Source organism: Trachypithecus francoisi, unplaced genomic scaffold (assembly GCF_009764315.1).
Source record: "Trachypithecus francoisi isolate TF-2019V2 unplaced genomic scaffold, Tfra_2.0 Lachesis_group6, whole genome shotgun sequence".
NCBI lineage: Eukaryota > Metazoa > Chordata > Mammalia > Primates > Cercopithecidae > Trachypithecus > Trachypithecus francoisi.
In genome coordinates this window covers 1,016,319-1,036,736 of record NW_022681471.1, presented here as the reverse complement: position 1 = coordinate 1,036,736, position 20,418 = coordinate 1,016,319, and the positions used below count along the sequence as shown (strand labels likewise).

Here is a 20,418-nt window from a genome sequence, read left to right as displayed (position 1 = left end):
TGTGAGCATTCATATACAAGTTTCTACATTAACATAAGTTTTCATTTCTCTGGGGTGAATGCCCAAGAGTGCTATTGATGGGTCATTTAGTAAATCTATTTTTTTTTTTTTTTTTTTGAGATGGAGTCTTGTTCTCTCACCAGGCTGGAGTGCTGTGGCACGATCTTGGCTCACTGCAACCTTCAGCTCCCTGGTTTAAGCGATTCTCCTGCCTCAGCCTCCTGAGTAGCTGGGATTACAGGCATGCGCCACCACGCCCACTAATTTTTATATTTTTAGTAGAGACGGGGTTTCACCATGTTGGCCAGGATGGTCTTGATCTCCTGACCTCATAATCCGCCTGCCTTGGCCTCCCAAAGTGCTGGGATTACAGGCGTCAGCCGCCGTGCCTGGCCAGTCCATTTTTAGTGTTCAAAGAAACTACAAACCACCATGGCATATGTATGCCTATGTAATAAACCTGCACATTCCGCACATGTACCCCAGAACTTAAAGTATGATGATAATAATAATAATAATAAAATAATTTTAAAAAAGAAACTGCCAAACTATTTTCCAGAGTGATTGTGCAATTTTACATTTTGACCACCAATGTCAGTGATCCATTTGCTCCACATCTTCGTTAGCATTTGGTGTTGTCACAGTGTTTTAGCCACTTTGATAGGTTTGTAGTAGTATCTCATTGTGGTTTTAATTTGCATTTTCTTGAGGGCTAATGATATTGAACATCTTTTCATATGCTTATTTGGCATCTGTGTATCCTTTTCAGTTAAATGTCTTTTGCCTCTTTTCTAATTGGATATTTTTTAATGTTGAGTTTTGAGAGTTCTTTATATATTCCAGATATAAGTCCTTTGTGGGATATATAACTTGCAGATTTTTCTCTCCGTCTGTAATTTGTCTTTTTTCATCTCCTTGAAAGAGTTTTTCACAGAGCAAAGTTTTTAATTTGATGAGGTATAATTTTCAATTTTTACTTTTATGGGTCATGCTTTTGATGCCAAGTGTAAGAACTCTTCACCTAATCTTATGTCTGAAGATTTCTCTTGTGTGTTTTTGAAAAGTTTTACATTTTTACATTTCACACTATGTTCCATTTTGAGTTAAAGTTTGAGGTTTAAGTCAAGGTTCATTTTTCTTTTTCTTTCTTCCCCCCTCCATGTATGTCCAGTTGCTTCAACACCACTTGTTGAAAAAGCTCTGCCTCTTCCTTTGAATTGGTTTTGCACCTTTGTCAGAAATCAATTGGGCATCTTTGTGTGGATCTATTTCTGTCTCTGATATTCTTTTTCTTTTCTTTTTAAGAGTCAGGGTCTCCATGCCCAGGCTGGAGTGCAGTGACACAATCATGGCTCACTCCTGGGCTTAAACAATTCTCCTGCCTCAGCCTTCTGAGTAGCTGGGACTGCAGGTGTGCGCCACTATATGCAGCTTTTTAATTATTATTATTTTTTGTCGAGACAGAGTCTCCTTCTGTTGCCCAGGCTAGTCTCAAACTCCTGGCCTCAAGTGATCCTCCCACCTTGGCCTCCCAAAGTATATGCTCTTCTGTTCTATCGTTCTATGTGTCTATACCTCCTTCAGTACCATACTGTGTGGATCATTATTACTGTTGAATTTTGAGGGTTGTTTTTTTTTATTCTGGATACAAGTCCTTCTTCAGATTTATGATTTGCAAATATTCTTTTCCAGTCTGTGGTTAGTCCTTTTATTCTCTCGAAAGTGTTCTTTACAAATATCTTTCTTTTATTAATTTCCAATATCTCCTGATAACATACTTTTTTTTGGAAACACAGTCTCACTCTGTCACCCAGGCTGGAGTGCAATGATGCTATCTTGGCTCACTGCAACCTCTGTCTCCCAGATTCAAGCGATTCTCATACCTCAGCCTCCCAAGTAGCTAGAATCACAGGCGCGCACCAGCATGCCCAGCTAATTTTTGTATTTTTAGTGGAGACAGGGTTTCTCCATGTTGGCCAGGCTGGTCTCGAACTCCTGGCCTCAAGCAATCTGCCCGCCTTGGCCTCCCAAACTGCTGGGATTACAGACGTGAGCCACCACGCCCAGCTCCTGAGAATATACTTTTAATGATTTCAATTCTTTTAAATTTGTTGAGTTTTTTATGGCCCACAGTATGGTTGATCTCTATGAACATTCCATGTGCTGCTGAAAAACATGCATTGGATGTAGTTTTAAAAATACATATCAGTTAAGTCAAGGTGAATAGCAGTGCTGTTTAAGTAATTTATATCATCACTAATTTTCTGCCTACATTTTCTTTCAGTTACTAAGAGAGAAGTGTTAAAGTTTCCTATTATAATTGTGTATTTGTCATTTTATTTTTTCAGTAGTGTCACAGTTTGTCTAATATATTTTAAGCTCTGTTAAGTGCATGCACATTTACAATTTTTATATCTAATCGGAGAATTGACCTCTTCATTGTGTAATATCTCAATTTCTGACAATATTCTTTGTTCTGAAGTTTACTTTGTCTGATATTACTATAGCTACTTCTGCACAATATTTTACTCCTAGTAATATTTTAGATCAGTTAATTTATTTCTTTTTAGCCCTTTTGATTTATTTGTGAACATTTATGTTTCCATCTAATATATTCCTTTGGTATAAAAAAACCTCTTCAAGATTTCTTGTAGTGTAGAAATACTGGTGAGGATTTCCATCATTATTTTTGTTTTCCTGAGAAAGTCCTTATTTCTCCCTCATTTTAAAAATCAGGCTTATGGTGGTAAAATTTACATACTGTAAATTCACCCTTTTAAGTGTACAATTTAGTAACTTTTAGTGGATTTACAGTTATGTAACCAGTAACATAATCTACTCTTAAAACATTGCCGTCACCTCTGAGGATCCTTCGTGCCTATTTGCGGTCAGTTACCTTCCTATCCCCAACCCTGGCAACCAAAATTGTTATTGTAGATTTCCTGTCTTTGGAATTTCCTATAAATAGAATCATACAATATCTAGTCTTTTGTATCTGGCTTCTCTCACTTAGCATAATGTTTTTGAGGCTCATCAATGTTGTAGCATGTATCAGTATTTTGTTCTTTGTTTTGCTGGCTAGTATTTCATTGTATGGATGTATCATATTTTGTTTATCTGTTTAATAGTTGGTGAACATTTGGATTGTTTTCACTTTTTGGCTATTGTGAATAATGCAGTCATGAGCATACTTACAAGTCTTTGTGCAGATATAGGTTTTCATTTTATTTATTGCCTAGGTGTTGAATTGCTGGTTCACATGGTAAATTTATATTTAACATTTGAAAGAATTAATGGCCAAACTGTTTTCCAGAGTGGCTCCATCAGTTTATATTCACACCAGCAATGTCATCATCTTTATTTTTTATTTTATTTTTATTATTATTTCAATTGTTTTTTGGGGAACAGGTGGTATTTTGTTACATGGGTAAGTTCTTTTGTGGTGATTTCTGAGATTTTGGTGCACCCATTATACAAGCAGTGTACACTGTACCCAATGTGTCGTCTTTTATCCCTCATCCCCCTCCCACCCTTACCCCTGAGTCCCAAGTCCATTATATCATTCTTATGCCTTTGTGTCCTCATAGCTTAACTCCCACTTACAAGTGAGAACATACAATGTTTGATTTTTCATTCCTGAGTTACTCACTTAGAATAATGGTCTCCACCTCCATGCAGGTTGCTGCAAATGCCATTATTTCATTCCTTTTTGTGGCCAAATCGTATTCCATGGTATACGTGGGAGATATCTATCTATCTATCTGTCTATCTATCTCATATTTTCTTTATTCACTCGTTAGTTGATGGGCATTTAGGCTGGTTCCATATTTTTGCAATTGCAAATTGCAAAAATTTTGCAATTGCAAATTGTGCTGCTATGAACATGCATGTACAAGTGTGTTTTTCATATAATGACTTCTTTACCTGTGGTAGATACCCAATAGTGGGATTGCTGGATCAAATGGTAGATCTACTTTTAGTGCTTTAAGGAGTCTCCATACTGTTTTCTGTAGTGGTTATAGTAGTTTAAATTCCCACCAGCAGTGTAAAAGTGTTCCCTTTTCACCACATCCACACCAACATCTATTATTTTTTAATTTTTAAATTGTGGCCATTCTTGCAGGAGTTGTGTGTGGTTTTGCCTGGCTTATGATCTGAGAAACTTGCAGCCTCCTTTTAGTATGTCTGGTTAGCTCTGAGAAGTGGCTTGGTTTAATCTAGACCTTCTCTAAACACTGAGAAATTCCTAGGAAAATGAGATGTTGTTCTATCACTCCAAGGTTTCTTTGGGGTCTTTTAAAGGATAGATTCCTCTTCTGAAAGCTCAAAGTCACCTGTGATTCTGGGTAAGAGCAGGAGTAGGTTAACCTAAGCAGTTGCTCAGTAGGCTCACACCTGTAATCCCAGCACTTTTGGGAGACCAAGGCAGGCAGATCACTTGAGGTCAGGAGTTCGAGACCAGCCTGGCCAACATGATGAAACCCCCATCTCTACTAAAAATATAAAAATTAGTTGGGCATGGTGGTGGGCGCCTACTCAGGAGGGTGAGGCAGGAAAATCGCTTGAACTTAGGAGGTGGAGGTTACAGTGAGCCAAGATCAAGCCACTGCACTCCAGCCTGGGTGAGAGAGTGAGATCCTATCTCAAAAAAAAAAAAAAAAAAAAAGCATAAAGGACTGTTCAATACTTTTACATTAGCTAACAACTAATTTATGCTAACTTCTTTTTTATATGCAAAAAATAGTCATAGGATCTAATAAGTTGTGTAATCATGTTATTTGAGATTGTACAGTATTATACTATATGTAACTTATATCACATTCATTATTTTCACCTGAGGATACCTTAACATTAGGCCTACAGAAAATAGCATAATACCTTTGTTCTCTTCAAAAGGCTACAACAAGTGATCTCTAGAGGTGTTTTCTGACTCTCGGATCTCTAACTCTTGGATTCTGCCTCATCCAGAAAGGTTTGGGTTACCAAAGCAAAGTACCACTAACTGGATGACTTGAAAACAATAGAAATTTATTTCTCATAGTTCTGGAGGCTGGAAGTCTTAGATCAGGGTGCTAATATGAGTTCTGGTGAGGACCCTCTTTGGGGTTGCAGATGGCCATCTTTTTGCTGTGTCCTCAGAAGGAAGAAAGAGCTAGCTCTCTGGCCTCTTCTTATAAGGGTACTTATCTTTTATGATGGTTCCACCCTCCTGACCTAATCACCTTCCAAAGGACCCATCTCCTAATACCATCACCTTAAGGGTCAGGATTTCAACATATAAATTTTGCGGGGACACATTCAGTCCATAACAGATTCTCCTGTTACTATTTTAGAATGATGTGAACTCTTTCCCAGTCCATTTGGGTTAGGATTCTTATCCAGCCTGGAGGCAGAGCAGTACCCTGTATGGCCTATCACATTCCCTTTCGTCTGTGTCTCTGGTTACTTGTAGAACTCTTATTTATAATTATTGTCTAATGCTGGGATTCTCCACAGAGTGCTGCTTGGAGAAATTTAGCTTCTTAGAGACAGTTGCAATAAAATAATTCTCTCAAAAAGAATTCACTGAATTGTGATCACAAACAAAATAACTTTGTGGGGACAAAATGTACTCCAACAAGGGAGGCTTATGTTTGTTTTTCAGCCTCTCCTCCCAGTGCCGCACTTCTAATCTCTCTGCAGAAAGAAACATTTCAACAGAGAACCCAGTGGAAATTATGACATGTTATCTTCTCAGAGTCCTGAACTCCCATCCCTACCTCAGAAGAGACTCCTCTGTTCACAGAAGCTAAAGGCAGTTCCTTCCCAGTGGCAACTATGTTTGGATGTTGGATCTACACTTTCTCAAGCACTGTGATCTTCAAATGTAAGTTTAGTAACATAAATATCTTTTTGCAGCCTGAAAGAATTTTATGTCTCTGTGTTATCAGGTAATGTTACAGTATCTCATATTTTGCTGGTAACATGTAGAATGTTTATCTCATAAGGAGATTTCAGAGTTATAGTTAAATTTCTTTATCTGGGTTAGATGGGAATCCTTTATTCTGGGGAAAGCAAAGTTCTTTCTATAAGCCTGTGTTCTCATAATATACAGACTGGGAAACTTGGGAAAGAGTAGGAGCATCATTAGTTTTCATTTTATAGGTGGGAATAACAAAGCATGGAGAGACAAACAATTTGCCAAAATAGTTATTCTCAACTCCTTGTTTTGGGAATTCTAGAGTGTTCATAGGATTTCAAAGTACCTCACAAAATTGTTCTAAATTTCTCAAAGCCAAATTCATTTTAATTAACTTTAATTTTTTTTTGAAAAGTTACAGCATTCTTGGGGGTAAGATAGGTACATTTTATAAAAACAATTCAAACAGTTGTTTTGCTTAGAACCAGTGAAATGTCAAAACTCCAAAAATGTTTGGGAAGCACTGGATTAGTCAGTAGCATAACAAGCAATAAAACAACCCAGGTCAGGTGTGGAGAGGTGTAAACTCTTGTCTCGTCCTCCATGGATCTATATTTCCAAAGGCAGAGTCTTGTGTGACAGCATATCTGAGGATATGTCTCTTCTGGACAGGGTTTTTACGGTACTTGAGAATGATCCTAACAGGGTGACTCAATTTTTTTCAGCGCTAGAGAGTTAAAAAAATATTGACACAGTTGAACAGTGAGAAATTTAGTTTGACTGGAGCACAGGCTCATAATTCTACCATTATGAGCCTGTGCTAGGCTGTGTGGGTTTGGCCAAATTGGGTCAAGTGAAAACAGAAGGATCAGTTACAAACTTGAGACAGTTTCGATAAAAGATATTATGGTAGTTGTCCAACTTTATTGTGAACTCTCTTATTTTACTAGCGTTTAAAAGCAGATAAGCTGTTACCTCTTGAATCCCACAGGCTGTCTAGTTATACCGGTCAGGATCTCTTCCACCTCATTTTTTAAAAAAAATCCTTTGCCTTGACTTCCAAAGGCACTTGTTAAGAGTAGACTTCTCAAGCTGCGTAAAGTACTTTTGGCATAATCCAGTCTATGTTGTTCCATGAAGCTCTAAGTCCAGAGTAATTGTCTTTAGTTAATCATATTGAAAGCAAGAACATCATTTCAAACAAACCAAGTCTGAGATATTTAACCCACACGTGCTTTCAGACCTGGTATATGTGAGCTTGAGCAATGAAGCCTTATTCCATTTTGATGTTATAAAAAATGGAGGGATTTCCCTGCACTCAGTTTCACAGCCACTATTTGACTTATATTTGAAGGGGGAAAGATAAGGGCTGTGTTCTTTTCATCTGAATTTTTCTGTTCCTAAAAGGTTTTTTTTTTTAAGAACACTAGTCAGTACCTAGAGACACTCTGACATATTTAAAGAATTAATTTGCTTTAATGAAAAAAGTTGTTTCTTTAAACATTTAAATAATTACTTTTTCTTCGGTGAAAAAATTAGTTTGCTTTAATGAAAAAAAAGGGTTTTTCATAACTTTCATTACATGAACCTTTAGCAAAGGAGATTTCTCCCATTATATATTTCTTATGATCAACAAATTCCGTCGTCTCCCCACTAAGAGAAAGTGCTCAAGGATGATAGAATAATTTTAAAGTTATGGGCTACAACAGCATCCACAGGAACTTTGAGTAAGTACCATGAACCCTGACCCTCAGGATTAATTTGTAAGCCTTTGGCAGCGAGATGGAATGTCTTCTTTCAATTTGAAACAAAGGAAACCTATTGCATCACAGGTAAATTTGTATATTGATGCTATATTGACTTTGTAGCTGCCATGCCTTTATACAGACACCTCTTCTAGCCCCCACTGTTCCACTGATTGTGATGGTTTGTATATCTTTATTTCAAAGAAGATCTGTTTGAACCAGGTTTAATTTCTTCCTTAACCTGCTTTCATCACTGCCCATGCCTACCGTGGTGGCATTCTCATCCACGAGACTGTCACATCCATGCCACTAGGTGGCATTCTCATCCATGAGACCACTGCACCTGTGCGCTCGTCAAGAAGTAGCCAAGCCATGGGCTGGGTTGTGCTTTTTCTGAGAGGATGAAAGGCTTCATGGATATATGCTAGTATCCATGTTCCTCTATTCCCAAGTCAGGCACCAAGATGATATTTCATACCTGCCTGCCTTTCAAAGTCTCATAAATGTTAATTGAATATCCACTCTATGCAAGGCACTAGGGTAGTCACAGAGGCAAGCTTTGAGCTAAACTATAGGCCCTGCCCTTCAGGAGCTCCTGGTCTCATGGCAGGGTGCAGAAGCTGGAATAGAGGGCGATGGTGTGGGAACTCTGCTGACTAGGAGCTCTGAAGGGTTAGGGGTCCATGAGCCTGATTTATGGGGCAGTTGCCATAGGATCAGGGGCTCCCTGGCATGCAGTGAATGGAGAGACGAGCATCGCTGTGTTATTTCACTGAGAGGGCACCAATGTTCAGCTCCTGAGACTTGGGGAGGAAAGCAGTGGCCATGAATGTTCCCTCCCATCCCAGGGACTGACTGGGCTCCTCCCACAGTTTCGGACACAGAGGAGGAAATGTACTCACGCTGCCCCAACACCAGTGAGTGGAAATATTTATAGGTCTCTCGTTTGGTTTTAATTTTAATTTTTTTATTTTTCAAAAATTAAAGAAAATCACACTTACAAAATTAACCATTACCCACATTCCTACCAACAAGAAGTAACCATTCTCAACCTCGTAATATGTTGGTTTCCAGATTTATATTTATGCTTTAAAAAATTATGCAGATAACATATTAGTACATTGCCCCTTTTCTCGTTTGTTTTAATCCATGTTCTTCCCATTTATACAGGACCATTCTTGCATTCAGTTATGGGATACTATAAATGCCTAGTATAATGGCAGCAGAGAGAATTATTATGGTTTATACCTTTTCTCGCTCCTTGCTTGCTCCTCAAATGCCTAGAGTTTAAAATCTATTGTGGAAAATTTGTGAAATGCAGAAAGGTAAAAATAAACAAATTACCAGTGGTTCTTTGGCTTCAGGAGAACTGTAATTGATGTTCATTTTGGTATGTTTCCCTCCAGCATTTTTTCCATATAGTTTTATTTTTAAAAATTATACCCCATATATATATATATGTATATACGCACATATATATACACACTTAGTATTCACAAAATTAAAAATTAAAAATTAAAAATGTATAAAAGAAAAAATTTGCCTCATTTTGTATTTACTATTTTATAATCTGCCTTTTTTCTTAATTTTCTTTGTCATTATATGTTCTTCTACCTCATGATTTTTAATAGCTACCTAGTATTCCATTGTATAGCCATAGTTATTTCATACTTTATAATTGCTATTGCTAGACATTTAGTTGGTTTCTTTTTTTTGCTATTATAATAACGTGTGTTCCTATACATAAATCTTGTGAGTATCTGATTTTAAAGATAAATTTCTAGCAGTGAAACTTCTTAGTTAAGAGTATATACATTAAAATACACACTTACTGTATTTTTCTTTACCAAAGTAATATATGTTTATTATAGAACATGTACAGAATCACAGATATACAAAAAAGACAGCATATAAGTTACTTGTATTCTTCCCACTCAGAGATAGCCACTATTAACATTTTATTGTAACCACCCAGCTTTCTTTTCTCTGTATTCTACATGCTCTTTCATAAGCTTTTTTACTGAATGTATTCAGAATACCTAAGTTCATTGTTCTTTTTTACCTTCACTGGTTACATGGCATTTCATTGAATGAACATACCAGAATTTATCTGACGAATCTTCTAATGCTGGACATTTCAGTCACTTTCTGTTTTTCTGTACTATACGCAATGCAGGGGTAAGTAGTGTGTGACTACGTCTTTCAAGTCCTTGATTGTTCCCTGTGAAGAAATTCCTAAATGTGCAACTGTGTTTCACCTGTATGTTAATTTGTAAGGCTTTTCATGGGTATTGCTAAATGTTCCTATAACAATTTTTATCTTAGAGGCAGAATATTGGTATATCCTTTTTTTCCCAAATTCTTGATATTACTATTTTGCCAATTTGACTACAAAGAATTATCGTATTTTAAAATTAACATTTATTTAATCACAAGTAAAACTGAACTTTTTTTTTCTGTTTTGCCCAATTTTATGTTTTCCTTGTTTATTAATAGATTTAAAAAATACATTTAAAATATTAATTTCTTGTTATTTGTTCAGGTTTTCTCCTTCAACTGATTATTGTGATGAATTATCTGTCTAGACTTCCTAATAATAATTGCACTCCTGAAATAATCCCTCCTTGCTCATAATGTCTTGCCAGATTTGGCTTGCTGGCATTTCATTTAGGATTTTTGCATCTATATTCCTAAGTGATATCAGTCTTCAGTTTTCTTTCTGTGTGTATTTGTGTGGGTGTTTGTCAGGTTTTGTGATTCGGATAACTTTAGTTTTATAAAATGAATGGGCTTATTCCTTCTTTTACTTTATAATGAGAACCACTTGTAGAGCATGGAAATTGCCTGTTCTTTGTAAATTAAAAAGAACTTGCTCATAAAGCTGTCTGGGCACTGTAACGATCATCGGAAGAAAATTTGTAACACCGTATTTTTCCCCATGTTTTCTACTTCTTTGTGATTCCAGTTAGCTAATTTTTCTAGAAAATTGTCCTTTTTATTGAGATTTTCAAACTCTTTACCATTTTTACAGTTTTATTGAGATATGCATACAAGTCACCCACTTAAAGTGATTTTTAGTGTACTCATAGAGCTCTAGACCATCACCACAACCACCACAATAAATTTTATAACATTTTCAAAACCCCAGAAAGAAACCCCATACCCATTAGCAGTCACCCTCCATTTCCCGTAATCCCCCCCACTAGTCCTAGATAACTGCTAATCTACTTTCTGTGTCCATAGAATTCCCCTATTCTGGACCTTTCGTATACATGGAATCACATACTATATGGTCTTTTATGGCTGCCTTCTTTCACTTAGTGTAATGTTTTCAGGGTTCATCCATATTGTAGCATGTAGCAGCACTTTATTCTCTCTCTCTTTTTAAGTTTTTGTTTTCAATTAACGGACTACTTTTTAGAGCAGTTTTAAGTTTACAGAAAGTTGATCAGATAGTACAGAGAATTCCCTTATACTCCCCTTCTCTCCATTCCTGACCATAGTTTTGCCCACAAACATCTTGCGTTGGTGTGGTACATTTGTCATAATTGATGAACGGATATTGACACATTATTATTAACTAAAGTCTGTACATTTGGGTTCATTCTTTGTGTTGTACAGTTTTATGGGTTTTGACAAATGTCTGATGTCATATATCTACCATTACAGTATCATACAGAGTAGTTTTGATGAAAAGGTAAAACACAGGGAACTTTTAGGGCAGTGTTTCCCTCCACCCTGTCAACACCTACCAACCACTGATCTTTTGATTTGCTTTCCCAGAATGTTATATAATTGGAATCATACAACATGTAATCTTTTCAGAGAGGCTTCTGTCACTAAGTAATGTGCATGTAAGCTTCTTCCCTGCCTTTCTTTGGCTTAATGGCTCATTTCTTTTCATGGCTAAATAGTATTCTATTGTGTGGATTTACCACAGTTTATCCATTCAGCTTTTAAAGAACATCTTGGTTACTTCCAATTTGGGGCAATTATGGATAAAGCTGCTTCAGTCATTTGTGTGCAGGTTTTTGTGGGCTCATAAGTTTTCACCCGATTTAGGTAAATACCAGTGAGCATAGACTATGTTTATCTTTGTAAGAAACTGCCAAACTGGCTTCCAAAGTGGCTTTGTCATTTTGCATTCTGACCAGCAGTGAATAAGAGTTCCTGTTGCTTTACATCCTCGCCATCATTTGGTGTTGTAAGTTGTTTGGATTTTCGTCATTCTAATAGGTTTGCAGTGGTAGTTCATGGTTTTAATTTGCAATTCTCTGATGACATATAATGCTGAGCATCTTTTTACATGCTTATTTGTCATCCATACTTTTTCTTTGATGTGATGTCTGTTTAGATATTTTTCCCATTTTTAAATTGATTGTTTTCTTTTTGTGTATGGTGGATACAAATCCTTTATCAGATAATGTGTTTTGAAAATATTTCTCACACTCTATGGATTCTGTTTTCATTCTCTTAACAGTACCTTTCACAGAGTATAAGGTTTTTGGTTTAATTTTACTAAAGTCCAATTTCTTTTTATGGCTAATATTCCATCATATGGATATACCACATTTTGTTTATCCATTTATCTCTTGGTGGACACTTGAGTTGTTTCCTTTGGCTATTGTAAATAATGTTGTTATGAACATTTGGTAGAATTTTTTTCTTTTTTTTTTGGAAATGGAGTTTTGCCCTTGTTTCCCAGGCTGGAGTGCAATGGTGCCATCTCGGCTCACTGCAGCTTCTGCACTTCTCCTGCCTCAGCCTCCCAAGTAGCTGGGATTACAGGCAGGCGCCACCACCCCCGGCTAATTTTGTATTTTTAGTAGAGACGGGGTTTCTCCATGTTGGTCAGGCTGGTCTCGAACTCATGACCAAGGCGATCCACCCACCTCCGCCTCCCAAAGTACTGGGATTACAGGTGTGAGCCACCATGCCCAGCCTGGTAGAAGTTTTTATGTGAATATATGTTGTCATTTATCTTGAGTAGATACCCAGCAGTAGAATTGCTGAGTCATATAATAACTCAATGTTTAACTCTGAGAAACTGAACAACTTTTCCAAAGCGGCTGCACCATTTTACATTGCCATGCCTCCTACATTGCTAGTGGCATTTTGCGTTGTCACTGGCAGTGTAGACGGGTTCCGTTTTCTCCGTATCCTCACCAATGCTTGTTATCATCAGTATTTTTTATTATAGACATCGTAGTGGGTGTAAACTGGTGTCTCATTATGACTGACTTGTATTTCCCTAATGACTCATGACATTGAACATATATTCATGTGCTTATTGGCCACTTGTATATCTTCTTTGCCTCTTCACTTTTGATATTCTTTTCCATGGGAATTTCATGGATTTCACTAAAACCTTTGTGCAGATGATTTCCAATATTTACTTCCAACTCTGACCTTTCTCCTAAGATTGTCGCAGTTTCCCATCTGTTTCTTAGCCATTATTGCCCTAATCGCAGAATCAGTGTATCACAACTGAAATTCATTGTCTTTCCTCCAATCAATTTATTCTTCCTCTGTGTTCCCTGTTTCTGTTAATCATATGACTATTCTTCTGATCATCCAGACTTTCAATTTGGCATCATATTTAAATGTAAGATAAATGAAATAGGAAAGAGTCAATTTGTTGCCAATTTCCACATTACTTTCATAATATTTTGCATATGTTTTCTCTTTACTTTGTATTCTCTCCTTCCTGATCTCTGTCCTATTCTGACTTTTTTGATCCCTCACTCTTCTGGTTCTCCTGTCTTTGATCATTTTATTTCACGTTATTCTTATCTGCCCCTTAAATTACCTATCTGCATGATCTCAGTTCACTGCAACCTCTGCCTCCTGGGCTCAAGTGATCCTCCCACCTCAGCCTCCTGAGTAGCCAGTACCATAGGTGCACACCACGATGCCCGGCTGAAGGGTTTCACCATGTTTCCTATTCTTGTCTTGAGCTTCTGAACTCCTGAGCTCAAACGATCCACCTGCCTTGGCCTTCCAGAGTGCTAGGATTACAGGCACGAGCCACTGTGTCCAACCGTCCACAATCTTTTACAAATCAATGTATACTTTCCTTCTTGGCTATTTGTATGTAATCTTAAGATATGAACTATCACTTACACACATAACTCCCAAATAAATATTTCTAGGCTTGGAATATTCTGAGAACTTCAGACACATACATCAAACTGTCTGTGGGACAGATGTCCAACTGGATAGATGGACATTTGTAGAACAGATGTGCAATTGTATACATGTCCAAACTTAACTCTCCCCACCTTAGCTGCCCCCGAACTTGTTCCTCCACTCATATTTCCAGTCAATGGCAAGACCATCCATCTGGGGTTCTCAGGACGTACATCTGACCATCATTCCTCCTTTCTCCCTCTCCCCTAAAGCCAAGTATTCACCAAGTCAGTACTATTCTAAAACTCTCTTTGATCTTCTCTCTTTATCCCCATGCTGCTTCTTTGTCCAGGCTTTTATCATCTCTCATTTAGACTATTTCAATGATTTTCAATCTTGCCTTTCTGTCTAGTCTCTTACCATGCCCCCCAACCCCCCTTCATGCAGTCTACTGACAAAGTGAATTTCTAAATTGAAAATTTAGTCATGCCATTTCACTGCAAAGAACAAATCAAAATAAGAACAAGTACAACAATATTTATAGTCTCCCTGGTGGCTACTTACTTTTCTAAAGAATATAGTTTAAGCTCCTTAGCCTGTCATATTGTACTGCTCCCTGCCTACTTCTTCAGCTTTGTCTCTTGTCACTCCAGAAATATTCTTCTGTCTTTTAATGTGTTCCCTCTGCTCAGACACTTCTTCCTGCCTTGTTTACTTAGTGAACCACCATTTGAGATTTCTTGGAGGTAGACACGATCACATGGCTGGAATCCAGAAGGGATGGTTGATAAGAACCGGCTTCAGTGAATGTGAATTTACATACTTTCTGGGAGCTCTGTATGTAAAGGAAATGCTTCCAGCCCTTCCTTGCTTGGCTCTTGGCATATAACTTCTGATAGTTCTCCTGCTTTAGTAGTCACTTTTGGAGCAATGAGTTCTCCTGCTTTAGTAGTCACTTTTGGAGCAATGAGAGATCAGATTCCTTTAGTGGCCTGGGAATGATGTCACATGGTGTTATTGATAGAAGCCTGCAGAGCTTGGGATTCTGAGAAGCAATCTTCAGACTAGAACTTAGCCCAAGAGGATGAGCAACTCTATGGTAGACGCTGAGAGCCTCAAACAGGCCCTAGAACCTCTAGTCCAAGGACTTTGAGAAGTTTTATGGTCCCATCTAGGCCTACAGGATACAAGCACTCAGGGATGGCAGTGTTTTTGAGTAAAGAACAGTGCAGGGCTCGGGGCTCAAATTCCTTTGGGTAAACTAATCAATTTGGCTCCCCTCAGCTCTATGAGACGAAACTTTAAAACTGCCCCTGGGATTGACCTCCCCAGGATAATCTCAGGGGTCTCAGTAATCACCTGAGTAGACAGGCTCCAGGAAGACCCGGATGAGTCTCTGGAAATCAGCTTTTTAGCTCAGTTTTGCCTGCTCCACCAGGATCCACACCCTTTACTTTGGAAATCTGAGTACAAGTTAGGGCAGATGTCAGTGAGGAGAAGGATTGGAGCTCAGTGACCTTTCCTCAGTAGTGCTTACTTGTGAAGCCTGTGTCCGTAGGAAATTAGCACTGCCTCTGCCAAAGTGGCTTTTTACTGTGTTATGCTTTCCCAGAGTGCACTTCCACTCTTGTTTAGGCCAGTGTAGTTCCTGTTGAGTTAAGTGGCTGTGAAAAGATGTTTTCTGAAAAGGAATTCGGAGGAAAGATACCTTATTCCAGTGAACAGTTTGCAAACTCAGGAGACACAGCCTTTTGTATAAAAGGAAGGTACATTTCAGAGAACAAAGAGTGTTTGGATTTTATAGCAAACGTTTCTGCCTGAGTCAGCTTTATTTATGCAAATGAAGGATTGAAATGGTCTTAGTTCTAGTTGGGTGATGCAACTGAGTTCTGATTGGTAAATACAGCTAAGCCCTAATTGGTTGGTATAGGTGAGCTCTGAAAGTCCCAAAGTTAAAGAGAGGTGGGAGTTTTGGGGAAACTCAGAGTATATGTGTGACCTCTAGGCAGCAAATGGCTGCCTGGCTGTATTTTAAATTTAGGCCCAGTTAGCCACTTGGGATCCATCTTGAAGGATTTACTCTTTTAGGTTCATATTTGTTCACATGGCTTTCTTCCTCTGATACCTTGGTGAGCCTAATGGAGACTACAGCTTAGTTGACTTTGACTTTAGGGAATGAAATTATTTATGGCTGAGACCCTAAGCAGAAGCTAAAATTGCAGAAATACCTTTGTAATACTATGTGGCAGTTTACAAAAACTCTCACATACATTATTCAATTTATTAAATCTTCACAGAAGCCAGTGCCTGTCCCTTAGTAATCACATGTTTGGTGTATGAATGAACATGGAGGTTTTTGTTTTGTTTTATTTTGCTTTGTAGAGAGACAGGGTCTCACTCTTGTTCAGGCAGGAGTGCAGTGGTGCAATCATAGCTCACTGCAGCCTTGAACTTCTGGGCTCAAGTGATCCTAATGCTTCAGCCTCCCAAATAGCTAGGACTAAAGGCACGCACCATCACTAATGCCTGGCTTTTTTTTTGAGACAGGGTTGCCCAGGCATGTCTTGAACTCCTGGCCTCAAGAAGTCATCCTGTCTCAGCCTCTCAAAGTGTTGGGATTACAGGCATGAGCCACCACACCTGGCCAAACATGGGGATTTATTGTGCCTGTTTTATAGTTTGGCGAACTGAGGTCTAAGCGGCTGAATTGAGTTTCCTAAAATACAACTCTACAGTTAGCCAAGTATGGAGCCTACACTTGAAATTAGATCCATTTCAGGTGAACATTTACTTAGCGCCTACTAAGTGACAGGTACTTATCAGTGATGAATAAGCATGTTCCTTGGTTTTGAGAGCTTATAGGCTTGTCAGACATATAAGCAAATAATTTCAATAGAATATGCTAAGTGTTATGATAGAGAACTTTGTGTGATGCTATGGAGTTATACAGGAGGGGCACCTAATCCAGTCTGATAATGTTGCGAAAGACTGCCTGAAGAAGTGACACCTCAGTTAAGTTTTGAAGGTTCAGTGGAGATTGGTCAAGGGTAGAGATAACATTCTAGGCTGAGAGATCAGCCCCAGTCGGGGCACAGAGGTGCAAACCAGTATGGTACGTTTTTAGGATTGCTGGAGTATTCTTGGCAAGGGGAAAATGGCAGAAATGATGACTTAGAGAGATAGGCAAGATTCAGATCATTGAGGAGGTAGACTTTGCTTTGTACACCATTAGTTCCTACACATTGCTGAATTATTATCATCATCTGGGGAACTTAGGTATTTTCTTAATTAGCTAGATTTGAGAGTCACATGTGGAGGCAGTGAGTAACATAGCCTGCCATGTTGGATCACTCTGGTGACAGTCTACATGGAGGCAGGTAGATTTGAAAGGGATGCTGCTAGACGCTTAGAAACCATTTTGAAAGTCACTGAATTCATTTAAGAGATACGGTGGACTGAATAAGGCAGTAGCAGTGAGGACAGAGAGGAAGAGGCAGATGCAAAATGGTGAAACTCTTAGGATGTTGTGGGGCAGGTTGGTGAGGGAGAGAAAAGTGTCTAAGGTAATTCTCCAGGTTTCTGGCCTGGCTGTCTGAGTAGATGGTGGTGTTTTTGACCAAATTCAGGAATGAACAGTGGAGATAGAATGTACAAAAAATTGGATACATTCAGCTTGGAACCTGTTGAATTTGAGGTACTGTGGGACTTCCAGAGGGAGAGTAGCTATTTTGTTCTGGAACTCAGGATGTGTCTAGGCTGGAAATACAGGTCCAGGCACCTCTGTCTGGGCAGTGTAAATCCAAGTGAATAGTAAGACCCCATCTCTCAGAGAGAATGTGTAGAGAGTGCTTCTTCAATAATTCTACCCCCTTTAAACTTCAAGGGCTCTCACCCTGGGGAAGCAGAAGCAGCTTGTTTCTCTCTCTCTCTTTTTAATGTTTGAGGCAACAAGGGATACTGAAAATGCCATCAAAGGTGGAGTTAGAAAACCTGAGTTCAAGCCCTGCTTCTGGCACTTCACCACACTGCAACCCTCAGTAGTTCCTGAGCCTCTCTTAGCCTCCAGGTCTTCATCTAGGAAACAAGGGTAGTAGGAATAACTGCTTCACACGATTATTAAGATAGTCCAATGAGAACGTGTATGTGGAAAGTGCTGTGTAAAGAACCATAGAAACATCGTTTTGTTGTTGTTGTTGTTGTTTGTTTGTTTGTTTTGTGTTTTCCCCTAGAAACTTGGACCAATATGTAGGAATTACAGGGAGACAGATTTGGCCCAATATGAGGAAAGACTAATACTTTGACTGTTGAATGATGGGAAGAGCTTTGGGAGATGGGAAGCTCTGAGGCTCTGGATGTCCTTAAGCAGAAGCCAGGTTTCTGGGCATATGCTGAGGGTTTTGTTGTCAGGGATTGGGTCGTCCTGCATGACCTCTGAGTTACCTTTCAGGCTCAGATAGAGTTTGAGTTAATAGAACACTTATTTACCTGTTTTCTGAAATTTTCTGCACTCAGTAGATTTTTTAAATTGTAAAAGCAATACAAGTGCATGGTCTTTCCCTTTGAGTCTGTTGAGGTACTGGGCATTTTGGATCCTAAGTGGAGACTTGGTTTATATGCCCTGAATAATGGGGCAAACTACCTCATGTATTACTGCATGAGGCATTTATGGACAGACATTTTCTTAATGTTCTTTAATGAGATCTCTTTAAAAGAATTTTTTTCTTATTTTCAAGCAGAAATGATATTACAAAAAGCTAATAAAATATTGCCAAGTAGAGGTCTTGATTGAGTATGCTCCACTGAGTAGGTACAGATCATATGACATCAGCACACTAATTATTTATATGCAAATGAATGTTAGAGATCTTGGAAAGAGTTGTTCTCTGAACTGGGTTAAACGTCCCCTAAGGGCCAGGCGCGGTGGCTCAAGCCTGTAATCCCAGCACTTTGGGAGGCCGAGATGGGCGGATCATGAGGTCAGGAGATCGAGACCATCCTGGCTAACATGGTGAAACCCCGTCTCTACTAAAAAATACAAAAAACTAGCCGGGCGAGGTGGCGGGCGCCTGTAGTCCCAGCTATTTGGGAGGCTGAGGCAGGAGAATGGCGTGAACCCGGGAGGCGGAGCTTGCCGAGATCCAGCCACTGCACTCCAGGCTGGGCGACAGAGCGAGACTCCATCTCAAAAAAACAACAACAACAACAACAACAACAAAAAAGTCCCCTAAGAGCTCATGTTTATACTCTTAATTTACTCAGAAACCTGTTGTTGCTCTTTCTTTAATAGATAGAGGAAAGGTAAAATATGCCAGCCATGATTGAGTTATCACAAATTTAGAAATGGCATGAATTGAATTATACTTTTCTGTGTTTATTTTATTGCCAATCACTGATGTGACACACATCTGCTAAACAACTTCTAATTTTCTTGGTAACTTTTCCTACAGAAAGCTTATTTTGCTAAATGAAAGATCTCTACCCATGCCATTTAATGAGGAATTATCTTTATGATTGTTGAGGTGACTTCGTGGCTCTTTGAAAAACATCACAAAAACAATAGCCCCAAATAATAGTAATTTTATACCTAGAAAATATTCTACTAGGAATCAGTTGCTGCGAACCATATAGAGGTGAACAATTTTGAAAAGTCAAGAATTTAGGAAAGTACATTCAGTCTTAATTGTGGTAGAATCAAATTTCATCTTCCTGATGCTTCCATAGGCCCTTCAAGATCTTTGCAAAGCCCTGGTCAGCTTTTGATTATTTTTTCATTGTACTATGGCTATGACAAAGGTTGTCATTGGGGAAAGGATAAGTAGGTTGTGTTTTGCAATTCCTTCCTGTGGAAAAAAATTGATAGAACCTTCTAGTTGATTTTTTTAAAAAGGAAAGATGTTTAAATACTCTTGCCTTCCCTACCTCATTCTACACTTCTGGTTCTCATCTGCAAGAACTAGTGCACCAAGGGAGAGAGTACTCCAGCTGTGGTGTCCTAGACTTTGAATCCTGGGATGAGGGGGCAGGGTGGGGTAGAAGATTCAAGAACAGAGGAATTATGGAGGGATGGAAGCTGGGAGGGAGGAAGAAAGAATGAGAATCTAAAAATGAACCAAGGGAGGAGCCGAAGAGTCTTGGTCTTGAGCCAGATCATAGGCAGTTGGGTCAGGGTTAGAGGTAACAGTTGTAAGGAACAAGTCTAAACCAGCCAAACCCTGGTTGAGCCATGGTGTCTGACCTTGTTGGGGGCCCCTCATTATCTTTCTTAATGCAACACATTGTTAAACTTTGGTCTGACCCCAGGGGGAGGCTGAGCAGCTCAGTAAGTAGGCCATTCCTTAAAAGCCTGAGTGTCTGTTCACTGACAACCCTGTGGATCTTTCTTTGTACCAGTAAATTACCCTATACAACCCACTGCCCAGACATTTTGTGTCTCACTTTTGGTGGGGATGATACAGTGTGCTGGGAAGAGCTCTCCATGGAGGTTTGTGGAAGAGGGGGCAAGAGGCTTGGGTTTTAGCTAGTGCTCTGCCACTAATTGGCCATGAAACATTAGGCAAGTTATCTAAATGGTGCCTCAGTTTCCCCATATATACAATGAGGATCAAGGAGGCACAGATGTATAGTTCATCTATCACGTGTGAGTTC

At 38.8% G+C, this 20,418-nt stretch overlaps 1 pseudogene across 1 annotated transcript in view; it reads left to right on the top strand.

Moving 5' to 3' along the window:
* The window catches only part of LOC117078561, a 75,145-nt pseudogene that overhangs the window by 14,835 nt on the left and 39,892 nt on the right, over window positions 1-20,418 (top strand). The window contains exon 6 of the transcript XR_004435018.1: window positions 5,683-5,866. The product of XR_004435018.1 is annotated as an uncharacterized LOC117078561 (transcript). The remainder of the gene's footprint in view (window positions 1-5,682; window positions 5,867-20,418) is intronic.